The following is a 12,965-nucleotide window of genomic DNA, read 5'->3' as shown; positions in this document are numbered from 1 at the left end:
CCATTCTCCCTGCGAGTGGCGGTTGTGTATCGCCCTCCAAGCTCCTCCCGTCAGTTCCATTTTGCCACTTGGCTTCCACACTTTTTATCCTGTGACATTCCCACTCTCATCATGGGAGATTTCAACATCCCTATTGACGACCCACTCTCCCCATCTGCCACCCATTTTCTTTCTCTAACCTCCTCCTTCGGCCTCTCTCAGCTCACTAATTCTCCTACACATGGTAATGGGAATACACTGGACCTGGTCTTCTCCCGCCTCTGCACTCTTCATGACTTCACTAATTCCCCTCTCCCACTCTCTGACCACAACCTTCTCTCCTTTTCCATCAAAAGTTGTCTTCGCACCCGGGATGCCCCCACTTATCGCCCATTCAGAAATCTAAGCGCCATCAATACCCAGCTGCTAATTAACAAATTCCAGTCCTCCTTGGCTCCCATCTCCTCCCTCTCCTGCGCAGACTCTGCAGTGTCACATTATAAGAAGACATTGCAGAGTGCCCTGGATGAAGCTGTACCAGCTACATGCAGAAAAAAAACACACAGGCAGCGTCAGCCCTGGCACATGCTTCAAACACGTTTCCTACAGCGCTGTTCTAGGTGTGCTGAGAGTCTGTGGAGAAAATCCTTTTCAGCTGAAGACTTCATCCACTATAAGTTCATGCTCAAAACCTATAACTCTGCTCTCCATCTGGCCAAACAAGTTTACTTTACCACTCTCATCACTTCACTAGCCCACAATCCTAAACTACTCTTTGAAATCTTCCACTCCCTCCTGAGCTCTAGAGCACAGACCCCGGTCACCAACCTCAGGTCCGATGATCTGGCCACCTTCTTCTTACAAAAGATCAACGACATCTGCTAGGAAATTTTTGAAAAATCCCCTCAGAGCCTGGATCCACTTCACTCCCGTACCTCAAGCTCACTTTCAATATTTGAGCCTGTCACAAAAGAAGAAGTGACCCGTCTCCTCGCCAATTCCCGCCCAACAACCTGCACCAGTGACCCTATTCCCTCACATCTCCTTCAGGTTCTCTCCCCAGCTCTCACTACCTATCTAACCAAAATGTTTAACCTCTCTCTTTCATCAGGTATCTTTCCTTCATCATTTAAACATAACCCCTCTACTTAAAAAACCTTCCCTCAATCAGAACTGTGCTGCTAACTACAGACCAGTCTCTAATCTTCCCTTTATCTCTAAGCTCCTGGAACACTTGGTCCACTCTCGGCTAATCCGCTATTTATCTGAAAACTCACTTCTCGATCCCTCTAATTCTAGTTTCTGCTCTTTACACTCCACCGAAACATCCCTCACCAAACTCTCCAATGATCTATTAACAGCAAAATCTAACAGCCACTATTCCCTATTGTTTCTCTTTGATCTCTCAGCTGCTTTTGACACTGTGGATCACCAACTTTTCCTCACCATGCTCCGCTCTATTGGCCTCAAGGACATCGCTCTCGCCTGGTTCCGCTCCTATATTTACGACTGCTCCTTCACTGTTTCCTTTGTCGGCTGCTACTCCGCTCCTCTCCTCCGCACCTTCGGGGTTCCTCAAGGCTCAGTCTTGGGCCCTCTCCTCTTCACTCTATACACCGCCCCTATTGGACAAACTATCAGCAGATTCGGTTTGCAATACCATTTCTATGCTGATGACACCCAATTATACACATCATCTCCAATCATCACCCCTGCTTTGTTACAAAATACCAAGGATTATCTGTCTGCTGTCTCTCAAAGCATGTCCTCCCTCTATCTGAAACTGAATCTCTCCAAAACTGAGTTTCTTGTGTTTCTTTCCTCTACTACCTACACCCGACATCTCAATTACCTTCGATGATTTAATCATTACACCCGAGTGGCACGCTCGCTGTCTTGGGGTCATTTTTGACTCACAACTCTCCTTTATTCCCCATATACAATCACTCACTCGCACATGTCACCTGCATCTTAAAAACATCTCCAGAATCCGACCATTTCTCACTTTCGAAACTGCAAAAACCCTTATTGTTGCTCTTATTCATTCCCGTCTGGATTACTGCAACTCTTTACTGATTGGTCTCCCTCAGACCAAACTCTCCCCTCTCCAATCCATATTGAATGCAACAGCCAGGGTCATATTCCTGTCCAGCCGCTTCACTGATGCCTCCACCTTGTGGGAGTCACTACACTGGCTACCTATCAGCTACAGAATACAATACAAACTCATATCTCTCACCCACAAAGCTCTCCACAGCTCTGCAGCACCATATATCTCATCCATCATCTCTGTCTACCATCCTACCCGCCCCCTCCGTTCCGCAAATGATCTTAGACTAACATCCTCCATAATACAAACCTCACACATCCGTCTCCAAGACTTTTCTCGTGCCATGCCAGTTTTCTGGAATGCACTACCTCAAAGAATGCGACTAATATTCAGCCCCCAAGTTTTTAAGCGTGTATTAAAAACACATCTCTTCAGACAAACTTATCATCATAACTTACTAACCTAACTCTCCCCTGTCCCACCTTCTAAATGCTATTGTCGCGGGCGGCGGGGCGCTGCGCTCACCACGCTCGGGTCCGGCGCTGCTGCTGCTGCTGCTCGGTGGCTCGAGCGGTGGGCCGGATCCGGGGACTCGAGCGGCGCTCCTCGCCCGTGAGTGAAAGGGGTGGTTTGTTGGTGTTTGGGATGTCGGTTTGTGACGCCACCCACGGTGTGTGGTGAGGTTAAGGCACCACCGCTGCTCTGTACGGGGATCCCGGGAGCGATGGCAGGGAGCAGCTGAGATGTTTCTCTCCCCTCCGTGGGTAGGGGGATTTTGGTAGTCCCGGGGCCCGGAGTTGTTATCTGTTTGGTGGATTGCGAGGCCTGGCCAGGTGCAGGGTCGCGGGGCAGCGCAGTGCCAGACGGCACGGTGGTACCTACTCAGCCAGCAACGCACACGGAGTCTCCGGTAAAACAAACGGCTGGATGGACGAGTCCCACAGACGGCTGCGACGGTCACTCCCGGTAGGTTGGCGGTAACTGTCTCTCCCTGCACCGGTGTTATGTTCTCGGCCCCGATGGCTTCCCACCGGTAACCCGCTCCCCAGCGGTAGGTTGGCTAAGGGAGCCCCTGTTTGCCCGCAGGCTCTGGCCCTGGGAGCTCTAGCTATGGCGGTAGCTTTCTCTCTCTCACGGTTTGGACGGTTGCCTTCAGTCGGGTCTTTACTGCTGGGAAACCCCGGAGGTTCCCGTCGCTGACGGATTTGACCGGTTTAACGGCGACTCCTAGCCTGGTCGGGGTCCGTCGGCCCTGCCGGATGGTGCTGGCTTCTCTTCGCTCCCCGATCCGGTACCGGTAGGCCACCGCCCATCCCTGGTCCTTACGGTTGTGCGTCAATCGGCCTCTCCTGCAGACGGTCACCACCATCTGCCAACCTTGCAGTCAGGTGCCTGGGCCACGTACCCGGACACGGCCAGTCAGTTCCTCCACTACCACTTCCCTAACTCACACTCTGAACTCCTTTTCACTATCTGCCCTTCTTTCCCGCCTCCAGGACTGTGAACTCCTCGGTAGGAGGAGCCAACCGCCTGGCTCCGCCCCACCTGGTGTGGACATCAGCCCCTGGAGGGAGGCAACAAGGATTTGTGTCTGACTTAGATGTTTCTAACCGGGGTGTGGGGGTGTGTTGTTGCAGTACCTGTGACGTCCTGGCTTGTCCAGGGCGCCACATTACCCCTTGGTTAAACGCAGACCGTCCTCGGGCTGCTCGTCCATCACCGGTTTTATTTTCCCAACTGAAAAAGGTAGAAAAACGGTAAAACATGTAAAATCACAGACATTTTATAAACTTCCCATAACGGGAGGCACAGTGCTTAACGTTACCAACATTCTATTAACGGTACGGCTTCCGCTCTCCCCCTGCCCAAACAACCTGGCCCTGATGCTGCCCCTAAGAAGTGGGCAGCACCCCTTGCCCCAGTCCAGAACCAAATTGCCCGAGCGGGTACGGTCTCTTTCAGGGGACCCACGTCCATGGGGGACCCCTGACCCCCGGAGGATTGCCACCGGTTACGGTAGTGGCGGGCCTGGGCCATCCATTTCCTCCAGGCCCATCCTCCCAAATCAGCCTCTCCGGAGGCGGTCACGGTAACAAGCCAACATTTTTTTTTATTTACACGCCACAAGTTTGTGGATGCCCTGCGAGTTCTCGGCCTTGTCCGTAAGTAGTTCCTTACGCATGGTGCAGAAAGTCCCAACGGGGACTAGTTGCCGGCAACGGCCGGTTCAATCACGGTGCTAATCTGGTCACTGTTCGGTTCATTGTTTCTTCTTATCATTCAGTTACATTCAACAACATACAAGAACATCACACAACGGTGCTGGTGGTCCCAACGGGGACACTTGCAGCGGAGGGCCGCTGCCATCACTTTAGATCCACTCCATCTGGCGGGGGAGGGGGCTGGGTCTGTGCCTGAGGTTCCTGGCCTCCTCTCAGCCTAGCGTTTAGGGCAAACCAGCCCCTCTCCCCGCAGTGCCGGGTATAGGTTACAAGGTCACCGGGAAGCAAGTTGCGGCTTGGGTGATCCTCCGGCAGGTGGTCATTTACGTCCCTCTGGGCTATAAAAACTTCGGCCTCCAGGCCGGGTTCAAAAATGAAGCCGTAGCCCCTACGAATGTCGAACCTCCTCACTTGCCCCTCGTACCTCGGGCCCGTACCCGGAAAGTGGCCCTGCGGAGGTTCTCCTTCTCTCTTATCGTGCGGGCTACCAGCTCTGCCTTCCTCTTCTCTCCCTCCGCGATTTCTTGGCCCAATGGTGTCGGCTCCCTTTCCCAGTAAGGGGCTGTTGCGGGCACGGCCAGTCAGTTCCTCCACTACCACTTCCCTAACTCACACTCTGAACTCCCTTTCACTATCTGCCCTTCTTTCCCGCCTCCAGGACTGTGAACTCCTCAGTGGGAGGAGCCAACCACCTGGCTCCGCCCCACCTGGTGTGGATGTGGCGCCCGAGGCTTCCGTCGCCACAGAGACATTGCACCCCATCCAGAGGTGTGATGTCCCATCCTGGGTAAGGAAAGGGGTACATGCCAGGTCCCCAGGCAAATCTACACTACACCCATTGTTAGGTACACACTGGGACCAGGGAGAGTGGCAGCAACCCTCCCATGCTGCATGCTGGGAGGGGCCGTAAGACCCATCCCTGCTCCTATAGGGTACAGCTTAGCAACTGGGCAGGTGGGAGGAGCCACCAGAGAGCAGACAGAGAAAGGAAGGTCAAGTTTGAGTAGTCTGAGAGTGAGGGGAGAAGGAGGAGGAGGTCTGCGGGAGGCAGAGGAGAAGGAGAGAGAGTAAGGAAGCTCTAGTCAGTCAGGAGCTAAGAAGAAGAAAGTGACGCTTCCTGGTGAAGAACCTGGGACTCTGAGGGTCCAGGTGACACCAAGCAGAGGAAGAGAAAGGATTCCAGGGCCACGGATAGCTTGTGAGCTGTGGTGGCCTGTTCCACAAGAACATCGGTGGAGGGATCAAGCTGCAACAGGGGAAAGTCCCTAGAAACCGGAGGAGTGAAAAATCATCTCCAACAGTAAAAACCGAGGCCCAGGGAAAGTTGCAAACTCCCCGGTCCACAGCCCACAGCAGAACCTCTAGAAAGGGGCAATCAACCAACAGGCGAGCTCCCAGCCTGGAGGCTGTTGTGGAGGCCGAGCTAGGTCCATCCTACAAAGACAAGGTTTAAGAAGTCAGCTGAGAAAGGGACACAATTAGAGGGGTGCACTGGCATTTACCCCCAGATCTACCCGGGATCAGCGGAGGTCCCTGACGGTGGTCCCAGCAGTCCAAAGGCTCCTGCAGGCCTTGACAAGAACTGTGAGTAAAGACCTTGAAACTGCACCTGTGGTGTTGCCTCAGTTATTTCTCTGCATAGACATTTACAAGCACCAACTGTGCCCCGGGGCACCGCTCCACCTGTGGGGAGCAGTACCATCATTGCTGCCATTCCATCACCCCGGAGGCTTCATACAGCAGCGGCGGCTTAATAGCCGCATACCACAGGTGGCGTCACGACAACCATAAACTTTATTCACCAGCCATATTTAACTGACACCCACCAGGGCCACGGAGTCGGGCCCCGCCACCACTGACTACCCCCGGACTAGTCCGGCCCGGCACCGGGTGTCCCATAGCCCTGGGGTGGGCGAGTCAACTTTGGCGTCACGAACAGGGTTTCGTACCCGGCGCCCACCGGGTACTGTGCGCCTTTGAAAAGACTGTGTTTTACTGTGGAAACCGCCGCCATTAGCGCTGCTGAGAGCTGGAAGAAGGGGGGCGTGCCTGAAGAAAGGGCGTGAAAGTAAGCCCCGCCCCCTTGTCTAGAGAAAGAGCGCAAAGCAGTGCCCGCTATGGAGAGTGGAAAAAGAAGGCATGGCGCCTAGAGAAACTCGCTGGCAAAGCGACCTTAAATGCCAGACCAGACAAGTGCAAGAATGTACCTGATCGTAAGCGGAGCAGTGCCGGCTGTGATGCGCTGGGTGCCAGTCTGGCGCCAGGCACTGGTACAGCCCCCAGCCCCGTCTCCAGTGGAGAAAATGGTGCAGCCGAGTGGCGTGGTCGAGCACCCGAGCAGAGCAGCAGCAAGCAAGAACCCGGCCGGGAGCAAGGCCGAGCACCTGCAGCCAAGCGCCCTAGGGAGCCGACAGGCGGATCCCCTGCTGGACCTGCTCCGTGAGGAAGTGGAACTGCTTACCTGGAGGCTGAGCGGAGTCAGAGCGGAGGTGGAGAAGTGGATCGAGCGTGCCGAGGAGGAACGGGCGGCACCCGAGGTGGTGGGCCATCGAGAGCAGGCCATCGTAGCACACCCGGATAAGCTGTACGCCGACCCTGTCCGTCCAGACCCAGGGCACCATGGAGTGCCACCGCCCAGCCCTCCTGCAGGCTTGCAGGAGGTGTCTGCTAACTGCGCCAAGGCCCCAGCAGCCCCAGCAGTCTCCGGCAGTGTAGAAGGCTCCCTGATCCCCGCGGGCCCCGATGACCTGGTAGGCCCCGTGCCGAGCCCTCCTATCGACCTGCTGGGCGCGTGCTCACCGGGGGTGAATTAGGATGCCGCTCCGGTCCGCGACCTGGGACTGGCTCATCCCCTGCGCCCTGTTGAGACCCCGCTTGCAACCGAGGTCGCCTGTGCACGTCAGCTGGAGCAGTTCCAGCGAGAGCGGGAGCTCCGGGAGGAGGCAGCCCCAGAAGAGCCAGAGTGGCACCGTACGGCTGGTAACCCCCTGCAAGCCAGTAGCCTCGCGCCAGCCAGTAACCCTATGCAAGCCAGCAGCACTACCTCAGAGCAGGCCCAGGCTGCAGCATCTTGCAGCAGGCCTGCTACAGCCCCGCAGGAGACGCAGACCTGGATCTCCATGGCCTACCTGCTACCCAGGGCCCTGCCAAAGCAGGACCCCAGCCATTGAAGTAAAGAAAAGAAAAAGGAAGAACTGAACTGTAAATAGACCCGGTCTGCCCCTCATCCTTTCTGAAGATTTTCCCTTCTGTGCAGCCCCTATGTTCTTTTTGAAGACGTCACCCTTCCTGAATGTTCTGCCCCTTTGTGCTTTTCGAAGATGTCACCCCTCCACTGTTAATGTGTGACCGGGCCACTGGACTTGAAAGTGGTCCGCAGTTACATGTGTTTATATGTGAAGTATGTTGATGTGTAACCAGGCCACTGGACGTAAAGTGGCTGGTCTGCTCTAGCTTAAAAAGACTCTAAAGTTTTATTAGTTTTAATTTCTGCAACATTCAAGAACATGCGCCTCCCATAAAGGGAAGAAAAGTTCGAGAGTTTTAAGGTTTCATGTGTACACAAAAATGTTTTTTGCAGTTTCTATCATTGTTTTGTTGTTTCAGCCCGAGGACGTGCTGGGATTCGCTGTGGGGGAGTGTGGCGCCCCTGAGGCTTCCGTCGCCACAGAGACATTGCACCCCATCCAGAGGTGTGATGTCCCATCCTGGGTAAGGAAAGGGGTACATGCCAGGTCCCCAGGCAAATCTACACTACACCCATTGTTAGGTACACACTGGGACCAGGGAGAGTGGCAGCAACCCTCCCATGCTGCATGCTGGGAGGGGCCGTAAGACCCATCCCTGCTCCTATAGGGTACAGCTTAGCAACTGGGGAGGTGGGAGGAGCCACCAGAGAGCAGACAGAGAAAGGAAGGTCAAGTTTGAGTAGTCTGAGAGTGAGGGGAGAAGGAGGAGGAGGTCTGCGGGAGGCAGAGGAGAAGGAGAGAGAGTAAGGAAGCTCTAGTCAGTCAGGAGCTAAGAAGAAGAAAGTGACGCTTCCTGGTGAAGAACCTGGGACTCTGAGGGTCCAGGTGACACCAAGCAGAGGAAGAGAAAGGATTCCAGGGCCACGGATAGCTTGTGAGCTGTGGTGGCCTGTTCCACAAGAACATCGGTGGAGGGATCAAGCTGCAACAGGGGAAAGTCCCTAGAAACCGGAGGAGTGAAAAATCATCTCCAACAGTAAAAACCGAGGCCCAGGGAAAGTTGCAAACTCCCCGGGACACAGCCCACAGCAGAACCTCTAGAAAGGGGGCAATCAACCAACAGGCAAGCTCCCAGCCTGGAGGCTGTTGTGGAGGCCGAGCCAGGTCCATCCTACAAAGGCAAGGTTTAAGAAGTCAGCTGAGAAAGGGACACAATTAGAGGGGTGCACTGGCATTTACCCCCAGATCTACCCGGGATCGGCGGAGGTCCCTGACGGTGGTCCCAGCAGTCCAAAGGCTCCTGCAGGCCTTGACAAGAACTGTGAATAAAGACCTTGAAACTGCACCTGTGGTGTTGCCTCAGTTATTTCTCTGCATAGACATTTACAAGCACCAACTGTGCCCCGGGGCACCGCTCCACCTGTGGGGAGCAGTACCATCATTGCTGCCATTCCATCACCCCGGAGGCTTCATACAGCAGCGGCGGCTTAATAGCCGCATACCACAGGTGGCGTCACGACAACCATAAACTTTATTCACCAGCCATAGTTAACTGACACCCACCAGGGCCACGGAGTCGGGCCCCGCCACCACTGACTACCCCCGGACTAGTCCGGCCCGGCACCGGGTGTCCCATAGCCCTGGGGTGGGCAAGTCATGGACATCAGCCCCTGGAGGGAGGCAACAAGGATTTGTGTCTGACTTAGATGTTCCTAACCAGGGTGTGGGGATGTGTTGTTGCAGTACCTGTGACATCCTGGCTTGTCCAGGGCGCCACACTATTCATAACCTTCTCTCTCCTATTTCTGTCCTCACATCCTACATACAACCAATAGCACGTAAGGGCACCCAAAAGGATACTGTCTAATGACCAGATCATTCATCTCTATATGTAACCAATAAACTAGCATATTTTGGCCAGACCAAATACTACAAGTGTGCTTCACCTTTTGTGTCCCCCTCTTTCCCAATAGATTGTAAGCTTTTGAGCAGGGCCCTCATTCCTACTGTAGCTGTTGAATTATGTTCTATTTTGTTTTGTTTTTGTCTGTACAAGCCCCCACCTGATTGTAAAGACCTGCGGAATATGTTGGCGCTATATAAATAAACTTTTTTATTATTATTATTATTATTATTATTATTAAAGAAAGGAAAGAGGGCGCTCCTGTGTGGAACTGTTAAAACACAATTGGTGGAGGTGTGTAATATACACTCACCTGATAGTGTTGTACTACAGGTACAACACTGTTGAAGATGCTGACAGGGGGTTCTAATACTCACCATTCCTCACCACCGGGAATCCTGTCCTGTCAGTCCCGCAGGAGTTTTTGCTTGTGCAGCCGGCAACAATCGTTGTCCGGGGACACGTGCAGCACAGCGACATCGGACCGGTGTCTGACAGCAACTCCTCCCACGGGCCGGATGATCCCGTGATCTCAGTAATTTTGTCAAACCAATCCCGTATTGCAGCATTAGTGGAAGTAGCAAACTCCAAATCTGGCTGTAGCAGCCCCGCAATCTCCTGGAGGGAGAAGTATGCTAATAGTTCAATATAGAAAAAAACACGCTATCGGCTTTTGTCGCCATTTTCCGATATCCATATGCATATTCCCCTTGTGTGTCCAACTTGTGTCGTCCATAGTGATTAGTGGGGTTGACAAAGAGCTCATCCCATCCATTTCCTATTTAAAGCCCAGCACTAGGGATACCTAGGGTCAGGTATCCGGCTTGGCGTATAGTTGTGGAACCTATCTAAGGAGGTAAGGGACCACTGTGACCAGCAGTAAGTTTGGCAAGAAGTTACCAATTTTCCCTTTCCCTAGACACAGAGTTTCCCTCCCCTTTTGCCTATCACTCGGTACTTTCTCGTACCTAGCGTGACACACACACACACACACACACAGACACACATATACACGATAGTTTATATGTGTATCTATATAGTAATACACATATATGGAGAGGGGAGGGTGGTTGTGGGTGAGGGCTGCCTCTGAGGTGACTTGGCCACTCCCTCTCCATGACCTGCTGCCCAGTCCCCTCCACAAAGCATGGGGGAAGGGATGGTTGGTGGCAGATCTCCAGGTGCGATTTGTGACTTTTGTGTGTGTAAGCTATACCTCTGTTCAGGCCCTTGTTTAAACTAGAAGTCTCCCACCAGTGATTAATGGACACAGATGCATTGTTCTCATTCAACAGTCTTTTACTAATAATTATGCACAGTATAACTTTCACATATTACTCTGTGCACAACACTTGAACATTGTAAGTATGGAACTTTTGACTTTGAAGCACACTTCTACTGCAGACTGCTCCATATTTCCTGGCACTACTGCTGCTCTTCCACTGTCCTCTCCCCCACTATCTGACATCACGGTTCCACTCAGTAGAGTCATGGAGTCCCGCACGGCCATAGATGCCATAAACCCTTGGGGTCCTTTTTCTGCTAACGGTTGCTGACCTCTGTTGGACAAAGCTCGTCTACTGGGTTTCCCTGTACCGACCTATTCTCCCAAGTCTATGTCAGGCCTCCACTATAGGACTAGTACCACTGGACACAGTCTCGACCCAAGTTGAGGTCTGGTATTCACTAAGGTAGAACAAGGGTACTTTGCTGTTCCATCCTGCACTTGCCACAACCACCTCGGCCTCCGGTGTTCAGCAGTCTTGCATACAACTCTCAAATTGACTCTATCTCAACAACTCTGTACAATTTGCTTCTGAAAGAATATATTATATCCAACTCCTCCCACTGTTCCTAACTGTTTACTACACAAGTCTTCAAAAAAATATTTTTGGAAACATCACAGGTGACTTTGTACTTTTCTGAATCATCTTATTGTCCTGATTTCATAAATGTATATAGTTTTTCTGTAGCATGTATAGTTTCTATGGAGCAGCATCATTATTATAAGGTGTAGGAAATATACTGGCGACATTAAGAAAACAGTAATCTACAAAGCAGAAAAAAATGCTTCACCTTACAAAACAGTTTTTATTGAACCAAAATAATTTCACATGCAAAATAGAAACCAATATATCAGCAGAAATTAAAAATGTTTGACATTAGTCCGTTGTTGATACAATTTTTCAGGGTTGTCCCTATATAACATCCAACAGTAATCTGCCATCATTGAGTCATTCCAAAAACCCTGGTAGCGGTTTTACTTTAATGTCCTGGTGAAACCGCTCGCCTTGTTCATCGCTTACATCCCCAAGATTTTGAGGGAAGAAATCTAAATGTGAATGTAAAAAATGCATTTTCAGAGACATGCGACATCCAAGACACTGGTAGCATTTAGCAGTTCCTCAACACCTTCAACATATTCTGGAGACTTATTTTTTAACAGATCCACTTGAAGCTTTTCCAAGATCTCAATTCCTTATCATTTAAAGTTCCTTCAAAGACATCATCCCTCATAAGTTATGTGATCCGAGGACCAACAAATACCCCTTCCTTCAGTTTTGCTGGTGAAATACTGCAGAATTTTTGTGAAATGTACTGGAACCCTTGTGAATTTGTCTTTGCCATGGCTTTCACAAAGTTTTGAATCAATCCCAACTTTATATGTAGTGGAGGAAGAACAATTTTTGTTTGAGCAACTAAAGGATTATGCTGAACATTGTCTTTACCTGGAATATAGATGTTTCTCTGTCCCCAATCACGACGAACATAATGCTCTACTGTATTTCTACTGTCCCATAAACACAAGAAGCCACAATATTTTGTGAAACCTCCTTGCATTCCCATTAGCAGACTAATCACTTTCAAATTTCCACAGATATTCAATTGATGATGGTTATATTGTATAGCATCCAAAAAAACTGACAGATTTTCATAACTTTCCTTTAGATGACATGAATGATCAATAGGGATTGATGGTTTCATATTTCCATTGTGAAGCAACACTTTTAAACTTCTCTGGGATGAGCCAATAAACAGTCGCCAATCTGCAACAAAATACTCTTGATTCAGTTCTTCAAAGAGTCCATTCATTGTTACAGTACACCACTGGTCCATCAACTATGAAACATTGTATTAAAGTGTTACATCTTTTCCGATAATAACACACTTTGACATCATCATGAAGAAGATTCTTCTGTTTCAACCTAGATGCAAGAATTTCAGCTTTATCTTTTGACAATGAAAGGTCTCTGATAAGATCATTTAATTCATGTTGAGTAAAGATTCCTGGCTACTCGATCACATACAGTTAGGTCCAGAAATATTTGGACAGTGACACAATTTTCGCGAGTTGGGCTCTGCATGCCACCACATTGGATTTGAAATGAAATCTCTACAACAGAATTCAAGTGCAGATTGTAACGTTTAATTTGAAGGTTTGAACAAAAATATCTGATAGAAATTGTAGGAATTGTACACATTTCTTTACAAACACTCCACATTTTAGGAGGTCAAAAGTAATTGGACAAATAAACCAAACCCAAACAAAATATTTTTATTTTCAATATTTTGTTGCGAATCCTTTGGAGGCAATCACTGCCTTAAGTCTGGAACCCATGGAC

At 50.7% G+C, this 12,965-nt stretch overlaps 1 protein-coding gene across 1 annotated transcript in view; it reads right to left on the bottom strand.

The window, feature by feature from the left end:
- GRXCR1 (glutaredoxin and cysteine rich domain containing 1) overlaps positions 1-12,965 on the bottom strand; it is a 130,798-nt gene that overhangs the window by 75,274 nt on the left and 42,559 nt on the right. The window lies entirely within an intron of this gene.

This window comes from Anomaloglossus baeobatrachus, chromosome 1, assembly GCF_048569485.1.
Source record: "Anomaloglossus baeobatrachus isolate aAnoBae1 chromosome 1, aAnoBae1.hap1, whole genome shotgun sequence".
In the NCBI taxonomy this organism is placed as follows: Eukaryota; Metazoa; Chordata; class Amphibia; order Anura; family Aromobatidae; genus Anomaloglossus; species Anomaloglossus baeobatrachus.
The sequence above is the reverse complement of the archived record's forward strand: the minus strand, read 5'-3'. Positions and strand labels throughout refer to the sequence as shown.